This window comes from Astyanax mexicanus, chromosome 1, assembly GCF_023375975.1.
Source record: "Astyanax mexicanus isolate ESR-SI-001 chromosome 1, AstMex3_surface, whole genome shotgun sequence".
Lineage (NCBI taxonomy): Eukaryota > Metazoa > Chordata > Actinopteri > Characiformes > Acestrorhamphidae > Astyanax > Astyanax mexicanus.
Window position 1 is genome coordinate 97,912,873 of NC_064408.1, and position 19,791 is coordinate 97,932,663.

At 42.0% G+C, this 19,791-nt stretch overlaps 1 protein-coding gene across 3 annotated transcripts in view; it reads left to right on the top strand.

Moving 5' to 3' along the window:
• Window positions 1–886: 886 nt before the first annotated feature.
• zfhx4 (zinc finger homeobox 4) overlaps window positions 887–19,791 on the top strand; it is an 86,356-nt gene continuing 67,451 nt past the window's right edge. For 2 of the 3 annotated variants that reach the window (XM_049486423.1, XM_049486429.1), the window contains exon 1: window positions 4,572–4,955. The gene's annotated coding sequence lies outside the window, so the exon portion shown is untranslated. Of the gene's footprint in view, window positions 1,198–4,571; window positions 4,956–19,791 lie in introns of those variants that run through there. The other variant, XM_049486424.1, reaches the window with a different exon arrangement.

Genomic DNA, 19,791 nt, shown 5'->3' on the forward strand with positions numbered 1-19,791 from the left:
AGCAAAGGGCCAAGCAGGAGGAGGCCAGAGGGGAGGGACGGAGTCAAAGGGAGGAGGTGCACTCCCCAACATAGTGTGTGAGTGTGTGTGTGTGTGTGTGGCTAGTGGACTTCCCCCTTTTCAGCCCCCCACCCCCAGTATAAACACTCTCTCATTGATTAGCCTTGTCAAATTAACAGAACTATTGAAAACGAGTCAACACGCAGATTGTGCCTTAAATATAAACATCGTCATCATTAAAAAAATAAATAAATACAATAAAAAAGACAACTGTACTGACCACTGCAGTCCGGACCCCAGCTTTCAGCAGACAGGTCAATTCAGTCCGTCAGTAATTAGCATGTTTAGCGTTGGTATTATCTGCATACTGGTGTCTGTAGTATTGGCAGGTGCTGATGAAGCAGCTGATAGGCGATATGACTGTATTGAGCTGTATCCTCCTCTTCTGTCAATAATAGAGCTGAAACCGTGGCTTTAATATGGTAATATAAAACACTCTTTATATTTAAGCCCGTTCTAAATCATCTCGTGCTCCGTATAAAAAAGTGAAAATGTGAATGTATAAAAGGTGCTAAACAGAGGAGACTCGTGTGTGTTGTGTTTCCTCTGTTTTATTCCCCGTGCCGTGTCCCGCTGAAAGGGGAAAGTGCTCTCATGCTCTCTATGGATTTTCGTTTATAGAATCGATCCAAATGTCCCGATATATCGATTTCAAGTCCCCAACGCTTTCCAAACAGGAACCGACGCGCTTTAGCGGCTAATTTTCTTTCCTTTTTTCATTCTCTCTTCATTTTATTATTGTGTCGGTTTTTTTTAAAGGAAGACCGCGGGCGCTATAAATCTGATATCATCGCTTTTTTATTCACTGAGGGGGTTATAGAAAAAAAGGCAAAGTGAGTAAAGTACAGTGATCAGACTCATGCGTGGGGAATACACTCCCTTCTCGGCGCATTAGGACGCACGCGGTGTCCCGGGCTGATTGCGGAATATGAAATGAAAGTTGGAGGCAGAGGGGCGCAGAGGGAGGCAGCAAGCCGGTCCCCCAACTTCATCCCCCCTTTCACTGTGTCCTCCTGGCCGTGCCAGAGCCGGGGAAGAAGAGAGCGAGTGTGTGTGAGAGTGTATGTGTGAGTGTATGTGTGTGTATGTGAGGGGAAAGAGAGAGAGACAGCCGGAGGATCGGGGCAACACTAAAAGGTAGAAGCCTTTATCTCATTCACTTCTGCTGGGGCGCTCTCAAACAATATTATTATTATTAATAATAAGCAACATTCTAATTTTTGTGTTATTTTAGTGGTGTTTTACTGGTTGTTCTAGTTTGTTTTTGAGTGCGGTTTAATTTAAGGTAAATGTTTAGATGCACGTGCGACGTTAATTAATATTTTGCACCTTTGGCTCGTTTTTTGTGGCAGAATTTTGTTTTATTATTATTTATTTTTATGGTGGAAATTATGAAACGTGCTTTTTAGTTGAGTGCGTTGTTTTTTTCGTTGTATTAGTGTTTCGTGTTTTAGAAATCAGATAATCCATTCATAGACACGATTTATGGATTTATTGCAGACACACACCTTTGTTGTTGTGTTTTGTTTGTTGTTTATCTATTTTAAAATATTATATTCGTTCAGTTCGTCCTCGGTATTGATGTATTTTTTTAATATTAATAATTCTTGTTTGGAGATTTGACTTTTGCTTAGTTTTTTATGTTTTATTTTTTTTACAATATTTTTTATCGACGTAACTATTATTAAATTGATTTTTTAACGTGAATAATCGCACGTTTGAGGTTGGTGTGTGTGCTGGTGTGTTTGTACAGTGAGTTGTGTTGTTGTTTGTGGTTCAGATAGAGGGTCAGTCGCGGTCACAGAGTGACCCCTCGCACCCCAGAGGGCGCCACGGGCTTTGGCCCAAACCCCATCCGGGAGCGCTTAAACAGGCACGGAGGAAAACACAGGGGTGTGTTGGACTTTAAAGGGGTTAAAGAGCGCCTCAGTCCTGACTAAAATAATTATAACCCTCTTTTTAAAAATGCTTATGCGTGTTTTTTTTAACATGAAAAGACATTTACATGAATAACAACAATACACAGACAATAATACAGTAATTATTATAATAAGAATAATAATAAGAAGAATAAGTGAGCTGGTGATACAAGAAAAATACAAGACACTTCAATTCTCGTGGAAATATAGCGAATGAGAGTGACGCTTTAACTGATCACACACGATAAAATAAGAGATAAGAACTCATCACACAGTTTTGCAGCTTCTTATAAATCACATCATTTTTTTTCGTTAAAAACACGCATGCCTTTCATAGATACCAATCTGTTAATTTAGAGTCGGGGCATATGGAAAATGAAATGAAATATTAGTTAACAGAGTCTTTTGTGAAAACAGCCTGGAGAGAGAAAAAGAAGAAATAGCAGCAGTAGAAGAAGAGAGAGAAGGGTGGGAGACAGAAGGGGGATTTGGGAAGTGCATGACACTCAGATAAGACCCATCAGCCCTTTTCCATCCCACTTACTTTTCTCCATTTTAGCGTGAAACTCCGTTTTTCAACAGCGAATACAAAACCACCGTTAAAGTCAATACGGGACACAATGGCACAACCGCAAAAATAACAGATAATTAAAAGGCATACAGGAAGCAGGTTAAATACTTGCAAAAGATGTAAGTCTCTTAAAAGCGAACAGTTTCAACGCCCCCGGTAAAACGCGCTCACTGAAGTGCGTTGATTTCACTGGAAATATTTTTTAAGCAAGTGTCCGCCCGTTCTCGAATGTGTCGTCCTGCCTCATAGTCCTCCTCCAGCAGCTCGTCCCGGCTCCCTGTCGGAGCTGGCAGTCAGTCTGCAGTCTCCGGGGGAGGGAGAGCAGAGCGCGACCGGGCTGGAGACTCAGCCACCAAAACACGGAGCCACAACATCCAGAGCGCCGCAGCCACGCTAAGCCCCAGCTGCTAGCAAGCATCCTGATGGCAAGATCCGGAAAGCTAGCTCACTCACCTCCTTTTTTCCCCTCCACAAAGGAGAGTTGTTGATTTTTCCCCCCTCCAGGATTACCATCTTGTAGTCTTTTTCCCCTCTTTGCCTCCAACAGCCTTATTTGGCAATGAGATCAGATAAGCAGGCTAACGCAAGCTAACGTTGAATTAAATCTCAATAAAACAAAATAAGCAAAATGTTAAGGAACGAATCTAACTTATTCAGGAGCTAGCTTACGTTATTTCACTTTTCCCTTAAAAACAACCCTTCAAAATGAAGGGAAACAACCACACGGATGCCCTCTTAAAAAGCTACCATCAGCTAAAAATCTCAATAAATGATATAAACATTAAAACATGATGAAGTTGAGATAAATTTCTTGTCCAGCTCATCTGGAAAGCATCACCGCGGCCCGTGTGGCTCTTCCTCAGCCTCGGCTGTAAGAAGCTGGATGTGTGAACTTGGTCAGGAAACTTATAGGCGGAATTATTGATCCAGTCTGTATTAGAGTTTAAAGCCTTAAGCATCAAGTCTAGTGCTGACTTTTCCTACTTTACGCTAAATCTAACATCACTAAATAAACAGGGTGGACTCGCTTTATTTTATTTAACGTAACGTAACCCAGCATTAGACCAAATATATAATGCATAAGCATATACTACTAGTTCACACATACATGCTATTATTAAATATAATAAACGCAAAACATATATAGTACATAAATGTATATAAGTGTAATTATTTGCATTTATATGGACCGTTGTCTAAAAGATACAATTTTTAATATTAATGTATATTTTTTACAGATACAGTGTGTAAGACTATTTGACGTCTGTATACGTGGCTCACTAAAATGTTATTTTTATTATTTTAAAAAACAATTCTAGCCTTTAAACAGATACGAACTGTGTTTAAACCATATATATGTACGTGTATTTATGTTTATCCGCCACACTGCTGTAGTATATAATTCTTTATAAACACAGGACCACTGTAATTTAGGCTACGAACAGTCCATACGGCACCTTCATATCCTACAGCCATAGCATATATATGAGCGCATAAACCCGCAGCTCAGTTCCTGCATATTGTTCTCGGTGTTGTAATTTTGTCTAAAACTGCCTAAAATGAAGTTTAATTTATAGGAGTACAGTCTTGTTATAAACTTGTGCTTTGCTAGCTACCTTATACAAGGTGCGACCGACGGCGCTTGTACTTTCTTCACTAACGCCGGTACAGATTTATTTCTGTAAAATCTTTAACTATGAGTGGTTCCTAAAACAGAAAGTGGGTAAAATAACTCGTATTGCTCATTAGCTTCACACTGCCTTCCATTTGTGTTTCATTTTTCTATTTCTGCCTTTGTTTCCCGCCGTTAGACTGGCTAGAGGTAGGTTGAATCCGGCCCTTCAGCTCAGCTCAGCTATTTGAACCAAGGCGTCATTTGCAATGTGGAGACTGTTGATCACCTCACTAATTACGCCTCTCTCTCCCTCCCTCTCTCTCTCGCCCTCTCTCCCTCCCTGCCTTGCTCGCTCGTTCGCTCCCCCCTTTCTCTCTCTCTCTCTCTCTCTCTCTCTCTCTCATTCCCAGAGTGCATATCGGGAATAGACGCACAAAGACATGCGCACTCAACTTAATCAGCCATTTTTTTAAACAGGGCTAAAACGATAATAATTAGCAGAATAAAGACATATCGGATTTTCATTTTTCCCTTTCCTCCTTTCCCCAAACCCCTCCACAACCGAAACTGCTAGGCAGCCGTCGACACGTCTTTTCACCAACCGGACCCAAAGGATCGACTCTTTTTCTGTCACCGGTTGTATTTACGTTTTTTCACCCTTTTTCCAGTAAACTTGGAGGATTATTGTTTTTTTTCACCTTTTTTGTTACCAACTTTCGCTATCATTGGATGTGATTTTCCTCACACAAACAGCCAGAGCAGAAGCGGAGTGAGCTGCGGGGGGAAGAAAGTAAGTTTTTTTTTCTTCTTTTTCCTCCAACTTTTATTGAGTAGTTGGTGTTAAATTTAGGTCGTGTATCGCGGAGATTATTGATTCGGGGGATTTTTTATTTTTTGATCGCCTGTCCGGCTGAGACACCACCGCTACTTTCGCAGCGTTTCATACGATATGGTGGATATGTTTTGACTATCGCCTTTAACATTTCGCCCGTTTCTAGCGAACATTAGAAAGAGCGTTTGAGAGAAAGAGCAGCGAGCTGTCACCCGGCAGATAGCTAGCCCAGTGACACCGCTAACACCTCCATCGAGTCGGCTTGACAACTTTTAACCTGCTTTTCCGTCTCGGAGCCGAAGGTGAAGCGAGTGTTTTGAAGCGAATTCTCGGTAGCGGTGCTGCCGGTTACGGCGCCGGTGAGGCAACAACATCAACGCTACAACGTTACACTGGCCAACGGCCGTACGTTGTAACCTGTTAAATCTTTTTATAGACATTCTGGGACGAACATTTCGTGTCTTTTGTCGATATTTGTAAGCTTTTCGCTTATTTCACGGCAACAACAATGTCGAGATTTTTTTCTTTCTTTCGCTAACCGTCGAAACGCCGTTGTTGACATTTAAAAACAAAACGAGAAACGAGGCACGCGCGAGCCGCGTAAACGGACGGAAAACGCTCCCGGCGTGTTTTATTTATTTATTTTTTTGTACTAAAATTTAGAATTGACAGAATTGAAGGATACGCTATAGTTCCTGACACGTTTCTCTGTTTACCTGCTGCGGAGTGTGTCTCCGTGAAGAGAGAGTAGCTATGGTAGAGCGGACTCGGGGAAAAGCCTTCAACTCTGTAAAGGTAGAGCCTGGTCCACTTCACTCAAACTCCTTTACAATTTCAGAAAAATAAAATAAAACAAAGCAGCTTTCACAAATGGATTTGGACGTTTCGCCGACTTGGCTCGGCTGGTCTGGTCTTGGGCTGGAGTGTCCGTCTTAAACCTACTCCCCTCTTTCTCTTTCTTTATCCACGCCGTAAGCTCCATTCTTTCATTTTTTGTTTTGTTGTTTTCTTCGTGTTGCTGTTTTTCTTCGCTCCACGGTATCGAAGATTCTTTAAGTTGACACTGTTTTTTATGGGGGGCTGTAGCTAGAGAGAGTAGTGTATGTGTGTGTGTGTGTGTGTATGAAAGCGTGTATGTATGTGTGTGTGTTGCTTTTGCTCTGTGGCTGGTCTGCTGGCTCCGGTTGGGACGCGACGGTGACAGGGGGCATCGATCGCTTACATCGAGAGCGTAGAAAAAAAACCTGAACACACACATACACTCACACGCATAGTCGGTTCTGTGTGTGTGTGTGGAACGGTGTGTGTGTATGGATGTGTGTGTGTGTCAGGGCTCTCTCTTACTCAGAGTGCGAAAATGCACCCTGGTTTTTGGACTACACCACCAGGGTCTCCGTGTGTTTTCAAGCTATCGGGCTCTTTCTTCTTTATGAAAGTCTTTCTTTAGGTTATCAGTGATGTTCCGATTTAGGACTGAGTGTGTGAGAGTTAGAGAGAGAGTATTCACTGGGATGCGTTTGTTTCTACTCGTCTTGGACACACACATCTGCACGGAATGTCATCCCTTCTTTCCTTCATTTTGTTACAAAAAAAAAATCGGATAGACCTGGACCTGTTTACATTTTGACCACCTTTGGAAATGCACCATTATTTTGACTATCATTTGTGTTAGCACTGTTTTATTACTGTTAGTGTATTATCGTTGTTGTTGCAATTTAATATAAAATGTAATCTAAAAATCTAAGGCAGTCATAATTTTTAATATTTAAAATAAACCACTAGATGTGCTGTAAGACTTTTTGTTATTCTTTTTTCTCTGTGCTTCAGATGAAATGTCTTTCTTTTGCCTTGGAACAGTGTTTTGTGTTGGTAGAAAAGAGAGAGAGTACGGTACAGTAATTTCTCTCCTGTGTGCTGCAGAGAGCAGCAGCAGCAGGCACTTCCTCAGAGCTTATTATGTAAATCAAATCCCATCAGGTGATATTTTCATCAGATAGCTTCATAAAACACACAGTGAAACAGTATCAAGTAAGGGTGCGTGAGGGTGCAGAACAAGGCAAAGTGCTTGACTAGAGGAGTGTTGTAACAACAAAGTGGCACAAAACAAAATGCATGGGTTTGCAATGGATTTGACTGAGAGTGCTGTTAGCGTTAGGCCCTCAAAATCTGAATATTTATTGCAGATTTTTTTGTAATACAGTAACTGTGTTATTTTATGCCGCATTTCCTATTAAACCTGTCCAGTCGAGGTTTAGAAGCCTTCCTCAAACCCAGATTCAGATGCGATCACAGCTGAAAGATTGGCCAAGGCTTCTCCAAGGGTCGACAATGTGTCATTTCCATGAAGCCAGATTGCCCTCTGCCTATACGATATTAATGTGCAAATCAATATTTCAGGGATTAAATTTCCCTTCTTTATATTTTATGGTTTCTACCTCAATAAGTCTCGAGTCTAATAGAAGAGGCTGGATGATTTAAAATCCCCCACAGCAGCAGCAGTGGGCTGCTACAAGCCTATCACAGCGTTTCGCTGTTCGACACTGAAAAATCCTATGGCGGTGCACAGGGCGATGACTGCCACCGCTTTGTGACAGTAATGCAGCCAGCTTGGCTAAAAGGCTGAATGATGTCTTTGAGTGTGTGTGAGTGTGTATTCACTCGAATGCTAAAATGTGCTTATTGGAGTATTTCTAATAATAATAATTAAACAGGAGGCTCCCGAATGTACAGGCAGGCGCACACTGATATATGCACACAGACAAGATCCACTCACACACAGACACAGATAAAATATGCACATATTTTGAAAGCGTCCATGAATAAACAGAAGATGTCCGCTGCTGTTGACATGATTTTTCTTTTTTATTTGGAAGAAGCAGCTAACTGTTTGAGCTTCTGTTTTTTTATTTTTTATTTGTTCTTTTGTCTTTTGAGAAGTACTCAGTAAAAGGTAGTTTTCACAGGCTTTAGCGTGATATTATCCATATGAAGTAGCGGCAGCTTCCAACCTCAGGCTCTGAAAACACAAAATGCTGTGTTTTTTACATCCGAGTCTGTGAAAATTCATTACGATCTGGCTTTACAGTTCAGCAGCGGAAAGGTTTATTTCTGTTTTCTTTAACCTTGACATTATCATGGTCCTCCAAGCTTTTGCTGTCCGTCATCAGGTGTTTGTTTTTTTCCGTTCCCTTCTCCTGCACCATCTGGACTACATTCTGCACAGCTGCATGAATTTTAGATGTGATAGAACATTTTTTCTCTCCCCATTTGGCTCATCTTACACCTTTTGAAGAGACTCGCTTAATTTAGTTGCTAAAAGAAATGCATGCAGAGGAGGACAAAGCCCCTTTTAATCTGGCCACAGCCGTTTGATTTCCTTAAAGATTCTTGTCTATTACAGTTTCAAACGCAGCACGATGTCTTACATCTGGGTGTGATGTTATGAGAAGATTTTTTTTTTTGGGTGTTGTTTTGCCAAGGAAACGTTTGTCAGCACATGCAAGACATGTTTAAGTTATACCTGTCAAATCTTACATCAAGCATGACTTATTTTTAATTTTAGGGGGGGAGAAATTGCACTCAGCACTGCTTCTTGGCTCGTCGGGAAACATAAATATGCAGTGATTTGTTTGTGCTTGATGTGGCTTTGCCTGCACTGCCTGTTTAATAAGCTCCCCTTTCTCTCGGTTCCTGCGTCTGCGTTCCTCATGATTGCCGCAGATAGCAGCGAGAAAATTATCACATTGTTCGGTGGAGGAACTGTGAGGGCTTTTGTTGCGTGGACCAATTGAATTTGGTCCGGCTGAGGAGGCCGCGGAACATGCTCCGGTCCGCAGAGCTTGGCCGCTGGAAAGCTGAGAAGTCAGGAGCTGGCTTAATGTATTAAGTGGGGGCCTTCTCGTGTCAGCCCCGAGGCGTTTTGTGGAGGAGGCCGGGCCTCCCCCTGCTTACAGGCTGTCTGAAGGGTTAAACACTTGGATGGGGTTCAAGCTCCACGGCGCCCAGGGAAAGTGCGTGTGAAACACGGCACAAGTTTTGTGTAATTAGCACTTAATTATATTAACATATGCAAATTGTCAGCTCGGAGGTTTGTTCAGCTGGCAGAGATCAGCTGAGCACAAATGGCTCATTGTTCCTGGGGCAAATAATGGATTTGGAGTTGGATTGTGGAAACGCATAACCAGCTATCTAATTTAAGTCATACCATAGCAAAATTTCATTAGTCTCCATGGAGACAGGGTTAATTGTGCTGACTAATGGCCCTGAATACAGTGGGCCCCTCCACAAAAAAATCCTGTAGAAAAAGGAAAAAAAAAAGTGCCAGCTTAATCCACCTCACAATGACACTTGTTTATACACGCTTCCCTTGTGTGGGAATTTGCATATGCAAATGACGAGAGGGAGGGGGCTGGTCTTCCTTGTGTCATTTGTCACGGCGGCCTGACGTACGAGCGAAGGGGTGGCCGCTGCTTCCGTCACTGCCGACCGCGGACAGCATCGTCCAGCCTGGCAGCATTCTTTCATAATTTGTTTCTGATTAAAAGACCAGACTGGATCTTGCTTTGTGCTGGGCCCTGGCAAAGAGAAGGTCAGGTCAGAAAAAAGAGTTTCCACAGCAACTAAAGCTCTGTTCTTCTCTCTTTGGCTAATTAAATAACATTCTTAAAGCCTCTCCACTTTTTTTTTCTTCTTTTTTTTTGGGTCGGAAGAGGAGGAAAGAGAATACTGTCTGGAATAATCTCTAGTTTCCTTTAGCTAGTACGGGGGGATACCCGCCGCAATGCTAGTACTCCTGCATTAATCCTGTTTTTTGACAGAAATGTAAACTGATATAATTGCTTTTCACTGGAGGGAATGGGGGTTTGTACAAGTGTGAAAGCATCGGAAAAGGATTAGCATTTTTTTGCATAATGCACAGCGGCTTTGAATGGAGCACTGAATGGTTGACTGAGTGACTGAGATGAAAGCAGAGTGAAAATGTTGCCTCTCTTTCTCTCTTTATTTCTGGGCCGGCTCTCCCTAAAGATGTGTTTGTCGAGGACTTGAGACAACAAGCGCGGGCTTCATATTCCTGGAGCCTCCCAAGATGCCTGCAGATTTTGTCATCATGTGAAGTAATATGTATGGTAATGGCCCCTCTCTCCACCAGTAAATAGAGGCTCTTGCTCCTTTATGCACTAGAATTCAGGCACAATAGGAGCGCCAGGGACTGGATATTGCAGGTATTAAATTTCTTATTCTTTTTTTTTCCCAATGTAGGTTGATCAAAAAATAAGAATATTTATGTGTAATGGCTTTATTACTTTCAGATAAAGCTACTCAATAAAATGTATATATTTATATAAAAAATATATAAATATATAAAAATATATAAAAATAAATATTTACTTATGTATATATATAGTCTTGAGTCTCTTGCTTGTGAAGATGGCGTCAGGGTGACGTGAGTTTTAGCGTAGCGTCACTTGCATCGCATCTGCTCTATGGAAATGATCTCCAGGCAGAACGCGCGTGGCCACAATAGAACTGTCCGTGTGCTGGGTTGTTTTTCAACGTGCCTGGGTCCTCTTTCACTGACTTTTTATACACCATAACTGGCCTTTCATATGCTAATTGTTCCAGGGAGGGTGGAAAAAAAAGAAACCGTGGCCCGGCTGCTTGCAGGCCAGCGTGGACAAAGCGATTTCTTCTTCTTCCCTTTTATCAGTATGGCGAGCAACTTAATATTTCCAGCAGTGAAAAGGAAGTTAGCTTTCAGTTGATTGTGAAAGGTGCCAGTGTCCTCTGGTTTAACCCCCTCCACAGTGAAAAGGGATGCATCAGAGAAGATGGCTTCTGTCTGCATTTTTAAGCAACCTTCGCAGTTAGACAGGTCATGCTTTAATGTCTGACTGGATCAGCCCATGCACTGACATGCTTTACCAGATGCTGACTTGTGCCTCGTTGCCAAGTGAAATGCAGTGAAGTGCCCCCTCCCTCATCCAACCCCCCATCCCAACACCGCCACCAGCCCTTGGGATGTGCCCTCTTTAGCCTACAGCTTGGATGCAGTTAAAATGCCTCTCCTTTTGTAAAAAGAAAGCTAATAGAGTTAGCGATGGCCCCTGATGTGTGAGCGAGCAGCACACATGACTGATGTGGACGGGGCCATTTCTAGCTGTTCACCAGGCGAATATGGGAAGGCCTTGTTATCGTGAGGAAATGTAATTTTTGTCCTCATTGAAAACTTTCATTATTGAACACAGTTATCTAAATGTTTTTGTTGCTCTTGGTCCTCCGCCAGTAGGGATTGCATTACTTTTTCTGTCAGCTCCGTGTCTCGTCGGGAGTAAGGGGATTTTTCCTCCTCTTATTCTCAGGCTCTTCTCTTTGCTTTGCATAAAGCTTCTCTTACAGGATATTGAAAAACAGAGAGAGGAAGAAAACAAAAATAAAATAGACTAAAATAAAATAAAAAAATACAGCGAACATGGAAAAGGACCACGTATGTTAATCATTTGGCTTTGGCCCCAGAGCTGTGTGTGAAATCTTACGAGTTCAGGACCTTTTTCTCCTCATGCAGCGGTTCATGTCAGACCTGGAAAACGGCTCGTCCTTCTTCTGTAAACGCAGCTGGGCTCTTTAAATCTGGCAGTGGAAGAGTGCGCCAGGCCAGCTTTGACGAATCAGGGTTGACGAACGAAGCGCGGCCTGTATGGCGGCGTGTTCCTTTCATGAGCCTAGCATCCTGACCACGGAGACTGCTAGCAACTCAGGGTTGCTACTGCACACAGCGAGCGTCTGCACTCGTTCACTAGCTGGTGTGTTTGGTTGCACCTCCTGAATGTAGGAAGCAGTTTCTTGGGATACGTTGCAGTGTTGCAGGTCTAGCTGAAAAAAGAAGAAGATATAAATTAAATTCATTCTGGTGGTAGAGCATCTATATGGGAAATTCATCCCCAGTTTGTCTGTTTTTAAAAAATGTAGTGCCTTGAATTTACAAGATTTGTCGGGTCTGCATGAATAAATTATATCAGCACAGTTACTGTGTTATAGTTTACATATTTCAGCAATAGCTGTGTTGATGTCAGATATATTATTAATGAGAAACTGGTTTTCACATTTAAATCAAGTAAATCCAGAACACTCTTTGAGTTAAAAACTATTTGCATTTATTTGTATATATCTCCTTGACTGAATAAAGATTACTTCTAAGCATGTTTAGGTTCCTTGATTGAAAATTTGAAGCAATTTTCTGTAGGAGGTCTCTACATTGTAGATTAGAAACTCACTAAGGCTTTAAAAGGCCAAACAAGAAACAAAGGTCTTATGGGTGATGATGACATTGCCACATATAAATCAGAGCACAAAACCTAAGCATTAATTTTAGTTTTAAACTGAATTACACATTTACAATGAGAAAGGTGTGCATTCAGAGAAATCACACCTGGAAAACAGGCCAGCTCTCAGCCTTCTAGAGATAGATAGAGTTCTAAATTAAATATGTATGACCAGTAGTGTCTTATGTAAACAAATAAATGAGAGCTTGCCCCCATGAATATTCATGCTGCTTAGTTAGCTTGGCCCAAACGATGAGCTGGAGATATTTACATGGCTGTTCCACCTGTGTGTGAGTGTCTTCACATTGTGTGTGTGTGTGTGTGTGTGTGCTTGCAATGAGAAGAGTGAGAGCAGCTTTCCAGACACGACGCTGGCCCACTGTTTGTGTTAGGCCTGAGGTTGAGCAAAGCTGCTGCAGTCCCCAGAGAAGTATTTAGTTAATACTAGACTTCTCATATCCTGTCTCGCTCTGGTCTGGCATGTGCATTGGAATCATCTTTAATTATTTGCTTTAAAGCAGGCTTAGACTTTCCATCAGGACAGATGAGCAGGGCTCTGAAGGCTGGGTTTGTGTAGGTGCTGGAGGTGCTGCTGTTGGTCATCTTGTCAGCAGCTCTAATGATGGGTAAGCGGTAGACTAAATGAATGGTTGGTGGAATTTACAATTTGCGTCAAAGAGACCAGGCCAAAAAAAGAAAAGGCAAGAGAGGATTTCTCTGAATAGAAGGCGCACAGAAAAGGGTGAGGTGGACATTAACTTTCTTTCTTTTTTTTTCTTTTCTTTTTTTTTTTAGATTTATATGTCATATTCCTAGTTTTGGCTTTTAGCAAAACTATGATTTCCCTTCATGGCCCTGTTCTCATTGTCCATGCTTTTTTTTCTACTCTTTTTTTTACAGAAACAATGAAACCCTATCTCACCTTGCCTATTTTAAGCAATTTAAGTTATAGACAATCAGTAAAAAAGTACCGAAAGTTCAAAAGTGTAATAGAAAACGAGGCTTGGAAATGTATGAAAAACCCATTAGGGGGAAATTGAGGTCCGTTGGGGTATTTCATATAAAATCAAATCAGAGGCCCCAGCAAAGATCAAGCGATACATAGAAATGGTGGGCCTGAGAGCTGTTAAAATTAAAGGAGGGATGGGAGGAGGGAGCTGGGCCAGAAAGAGATTGAGAGAGAGAAAGAGAAAGAATAGCCCAGTTTAAGAAATAAAGAATTTTTTCCACTATAAGCCAGACTGCCGGGTTTGCCGAAATGAATGTATATGTGCCGTTTTACATGCGTACATCTGGACCGTGCATTCCATTTAAACAAATACCTCCTTACCTCTGCATATTACTGCATGGCATTTCATAGCAAAACAAACCTTTTCCCCCCGCGTATTAACACGCAGGACTGTAGAAATAATGTGTTTTCTTTGCTTTAATTAGCTGGCCGTTGCGCCAACGCAGGCCTTGTTGTCTCGTCCAAGTTCTCATTGACCTTAAAGTCCCCCCCCTCTTCGATGTCTTATTGAGGCCTTTCACGAGCTGAGAAGCACAAAACATGGTGGCCTTCCACTCTCTGCAGTGTACTGATAATGTTTCAACCAGGCCAAACTGCTGCCCATACAGGCTTTCAAATGGCAACAATGGCAAAAAAGCAGCAGCTCTTTTAATGTTGCTCTTCATTACTGCTGCTCTGAACTACTTTTCATTCTCATGCCCTTTTCATCTAACAGAGAAATCTTTTATTTTTTTCCCTCTAACCAAACCATTAAATTAACGAATTAAAACCTTTCTAGAAGAGAAAAAAATGCAATTATATTTTGTGAATTATGATCAGTTATTTCTGGTGCTTTTAGGAAGCAAATGGGATGTCATGACTGATTTGTTGAAGTTAACTTTCCCGAGCCAATTGGATTCGTAGCTTGCGTGACATTCAGTTTATTTGATAATGGAATATTGTGGGCCTAATCTAGACCCATGCTAATTACATATGACAGTTGTTTGTTTGGAGTGAAATCCAATTAAAACGTACAATTTTCAGCTGGAGCTCTCCCTTAAGAAGTAATGACCCCATGATGGCACCGAAAACAAATGTGTTTTTAAATACTTTTTTTCCCCCATGGTCATAGCAAAGGGTAAACTCACAACAGCTGTCAGAAGCAAGTTTGTTTAGAAAGCAAATGCCTTTGGTCTAAAGTTCATTTGGAGAGCTCTCTAATTAAATATAGGCCCAGACCTTAAGTTAATTAGTAATTCTCTGGCTCCAGAAATTAGAGATATCAAGGGGGTGGGGGAGGGATGGCTTGCATGACCTTATAAGGCCACTGGCCACTGGATGGAGGAACTTATTTAGCAGCAGTTTTTCATACCTTAATAGACTGTTTGACGTGTTTTGTGAAATACCTCGGTGAAGAATGCTTGGATTAGCGCATAGCTAACAGCCCTGGAATGCATGTAGGGATACCTGGCCTGTGATTATGTTTATAATACTAGATAATTACAGGACCAGAGAGTTTGGGCAGTGCCGCCTTTACAGAGGAGTTTGAACTTTTAACTTTTATTGTTTCTCTGGGAAAATGACAGTGCAGAAAGGTCAGAATCAGAGAAGGAGCCTCAATTAAAATGGTGTCTCGTGTTCATCTTTATCAGAGCCTTTCCCAGACCACTGACAGCAGCGGAATAGGGGCCTGCCTGTTGGCCTGTAGAAGCAATCAGCTGGATAGAAAGGCAGAAGATGGGCGGAATAAGAAAATGGCAGACTGTATATATTTGTGTGTTTGTGTGCTCTACCACTGTAGAGTATTTACTTTATATTATAGTTAATATATCCTAGTACATAATCATATAATAGAATTTCTATTGTTGTAAATGTGGATGGTCCTGTTTTTTTGAGAGATGGTCATGTGAAATGTGTGTGTCACAGAGTGTGTGACTGTGTGTTTGTGTGTGTGTGTGTGTGTGTCCTCCCAGGCATACTGTCCATGTTTGCTCAGTCATCCGCATGCACTGTTAGACGGTAGCATGTCTGGCGTGTCTGTGCTGCACATAGTTGTTGAGCTGCACAAGTCAAGTCTACAGCTTTGATCTCAGTAATGGAAGCTGTGTTGGACACTCAAAACAAAAATGGCTTACACACACACAGACAAACAAGCAAGCAAAGCGTGTGATTGGTTATTCTGAATCCTCATTAATTAAGTGCATCTCCCTACTAATAAAAGCACTCTGGATTCCAGGATTTATCTTTAGCATGATTATTAATTTCACTTAATTTAACTCTTCGTCTTCTTCCTTTTTTTTTTTGTGGGAGGGATGATCAGCAATGACCTGACAGGCATGCTTTCAAACAGATGCGCCTAAAGCGTGATTTACGTAACTGATAAGCATTTTCATATTGTATATATTGTACCTTACAAGGGCACGATTGACCAGTAGATTAATATTTATTTAGTACAGGGAAATCAAGGGATTAGGCAGTCATCATTTTAACTCTAATCCTGCTTTGCATGGACTAGACAAAGAGAGGGTGATTACTGAGCATGAGGCTGGCAAAGCCGCAATTAGATTCTCTCTGCTTTCTTGTTGAGCATAGAACAAAAAATAAAAACGCACGCACACACCAAAGGAAAAAGCCGAGACATTTTTTCCCTGTGTCAAACCAGCAGAAAGTAAACGTATTCATCGCTCGTGCATGTGAGGACAGCGGAAAGATCACGAGTCGGATTCACGTCAACTCAGTGAATCAGAGAGTAACCACTGCTAATTTTCCTCAGTGCCTCCTTTCAAAGTGTGTGCGCACTCACATGTGTGTGTCTGTGTGTGTGTGTGTTCAGGTTTTTAGGCCCACTGTGTGCATTCATTCTCACATAGACCTCTGTTGCTGTTTTGCATGTGCCTGTACCATATGTGCGGGTGTCATTGCTTTATGGTGCGTTAGCCTTGGAATAACACATCTCCTTTGCTAATTAAGCTAAAATACTCGCCAGGGGAAGCAGGCTGAATTGAAAAGTGGGATAATGCACTGATTTGCATCTGGGCTATTTCTCTTAGCAAAATATACACAGCGCAAAGAGTGCTGATGTGTCTCAGGTGGGTAGGCGAGGAGCAGATGCGTGCTTTTCATTACAGCGCTGCCTCCTGTTTTTTTTACACTCCCTAAGCGTAATCCGAGTAAAAAATGCAAAGTGTCAGAGTTAACTTTGCAAAGCTGCCCATTAGGTGGAGTGCACAGAGTTGAAACAATCTTAGAGAGAGAGAAACAGAGAAGAGGAAAGAAAGAAGGAAGGAAAGAGGGAGGTGGGGCATAAGGATGAGGATTTGCCATCACGTGGGCACCAGAAAGGAAAGAGAAGATGTTGAACTGCTGAAGATGTGGGGTGAAAAAAGGGCTAAACAGGAAGGCCAGTGCAGAACCGGCGTTGCAAACACTGGAACTGTTCTCTTTCTCACAGTTGTTGTGAATGTTAATGATTTTTTCTCTCCTTTCTTTTTTTCCTCGCCTCAGTCCCCTCTACCGCCCCCCCTCGTCTTCTCTTCTCCAAAGACACAGTGTCATTGTTTGTTGCGAGGGTCCTTTTCTTTCAAACTTAATTACCTTCTCCCCTTTGTGGCCGCTCGGGCCGAAAGTTTGTGCCGTGTCAGGAGAGGTCGTCACACATTCTTCGGCGGCGCTGCTCGTTAATCTCGGGCCGTGCTGGCATTCCTCCTCCCTGCGCCGGGGATAGGCCAAAGAAGAGCCCCAGGAACATCAGCAGGAAGCTCTAAGCTAGTTAATGCAGTATAATTGTCTGGACATAGACTGGCCTTTGTTTGTGCGGTTCATTTCGAATCAGTCGTAATTAACTCCAGAGTGTTTCCAGATTGCCGGCAAAGAAAAATTGCAGCTTTTCCCTGCTTTGAATTTGGGGGGAAAAGACATTAGCTATGTAGATTGTGTTTCCCTTTGATACGGGGCCCTCATGTTAAAAGTTTTCAAATGGGCGAGGCGGTTGTAGAAAGCCACGCAAGGCAAGGGCTTTGCTTACTTCTCTCTTTCTTTCCTAGACGGTTAAAAGGCTCTGCTTAAGAATTAAAATAGGCTTTCTCCAGCACACTCAGCGACTCATGAATGTAAAACATGTCATATGATACGTTTTAGGTCTTAACCCTTCTTTTGTGTTCACGCAGGTAAAGCTCTGTGCTAACGCTAGTTGTCTTCTGCGGCTTCTTGCAAATTTACTTACTGAATTTGCTCTACTTACATTTTCCCATTTTCCCTTTTTTCTCTTTAAGACAGGGCTACAGATGAACTGCTTGTATGTCAGAGCCGCTTGATTCTGTTTGCCAAAAGGCATTTTGTGGACAGGTAATTTGTACAGAAAGATTCCTGTGCTAAATGGACTGCCTTTTTTTCTCCACAGTAGAATTGTGCCACACCCGACAGTAATGATATGGTGCCTATTGAAAATGAGGGCCTTAACCATGTCTGTGGCGCAGGGGAGTCCTGCTGCTTCTACTGTTACACCTCAAGGCACAAATAGGGTTGGCGAAAGCCTTTGTGAAAAAACGCCCAGGCAAAACCTCCCTTTTTTCTCCTTTTCCCCCCTCTTTGCAATTTCTTTACACAAGAACGAATTCTTTAAACAAGAAAGAATTAAGCCTCCCAGTGTCCTTGGAGGCCAAAGAAGCTCTTGATGTTTGGATAATACCACTTTGATGGATTTTTCATCACTTCTGCATGGCAACAAATAAACAAGTATAATTACTCTTGTGAAGGGCTATTCATGCCATTGTCAGGATTAGAAATGTGGGCAGCTTTCACACTGCGACTCCCCATTGTCTTTGCCTAACTCACTATGACATTTTGATAGAGGATTTGGTGTAGGGAGAAAGCCATGGCCAGGATGGGGATGACCTTTGCTAAAACCTGATATAATTCAGGGACGTTTTACCTTATTTTTCACCTTTATTTCCTCTATGCCAGCATTTCCCAACTCCCCTCTCACTCTAAGTAACTCTTAGTAACACTAAGTGTTAACTTTTAACCTGCATCTTGGCTTCTTCACAAAAAGACAGAGTGAATGAGGAATAATGTCCGGGGGGAAAAAAAGAGCGAGTGAAATCCCCGGCTTAAAAAAAAAAAAGCCTGCTGTCCTTCTCGGTGAGCTTCTGAAAGGCAGAGAGAAAGGATGGGTGGAGGGGGGGGTCGGGTGAAAAACAATAGGCAAAAGAAGCCTCTCAGCCCTCTTTTCCCAAGAACTTAGCACTCGGACCAACCTAGCATTCCTTCCCCCATTATTCCTCTCTCTTGATCAGATCACATTCTTTTTAATCACTTCACAGGCCGTGTCTCCACGGACCGTGGAGAGAGAAAGAGAGAGAGAGAGAGAGAGAGGGGGCCAGGACAGTCTTAATTAAAAAACAGAGGTAGAAACACTGGTTGCCATTTTCTTTGTTCTTAGGGGAATGGGAAACTGTTTCTTTGCGGGCGAGAGACATGTCCTTGTTGTTTTGAGAGAGAGAGGGAGAAGGATAGAGAGAGCCTTTTTCTCTTATAAGGGCAAGTTTTTTTTTCTTCTTTTTTGTACGGCCTTCTCTTTGTAGATTGAAAAGAAGAGAGAAAGTAGGAGAAAGCCAGGAAAACTGTTTCACAGTTAAGTTACCTCATGTTGGAGGAACCATAGTGTTTTTTATAGAACCGCTGCTGTTGTTACACTCGGTTCAAAAGGTGTAAGCCAAAAAAATCCCCTACAATCTAAAAAGAACCTGGGACCTGTTTAAAAAGAAAGTATATACCCCGCCATACTAGTTTTTGTTTGCTGACCAAACACAAGTATAATCCTGCCAAACTTGAGCTGAGTTGAAACTATGCAGCTGCTTTGTTTGGCTTGGTGTTTGCTTTAGAGCAGAGATGAGTTGTAATGAACAACAGCGATTGTTATGGGTTAGGCAGACATGTTGAGATTCAGAGGATGTCTAGATAACACTGATAAGCCTGCGTTAGTGCGGCGTTCCCGCTCCCTCTCCGCCCCTCTGAACATAAGAAATGGATGGGCACACTTCACTCGACAAGTTTGGTGCTGATTGTGAATCTCTCCTCCAAAGCGGAATATCAATATGAAAGCTGGAGGTGCTTTCAGCATCGCTGAGCGACTGCCTCATATCAAACCCAGGATAGCTCTGAGCTGTTTAGCTCTTTGTGCGTTACTTTATAATTCATAACTGTGTAATGATTCCGATGCGTTCCCAAAAAGCCAGGCATATCCCGTGGAGGCATCGCTACACTTTAAGAGTCAAGAAATACATAATTTATTGCAAAGTGTGTGTTTTATGTCCAAGCTTACGTCAAGGGATGTAAAAGAAAAAAAATACATAAAGCCCAGCGAAGTAACAACAGCAAAATCACTTTTTTGTCACTATAGTTTTTTTTATAGTGCTTCAAATGAGCATGCTAACACCTGAATAGGGGATAAAAAGAAAAAGAGAACAGGGAATTGGATTGTGTGGTA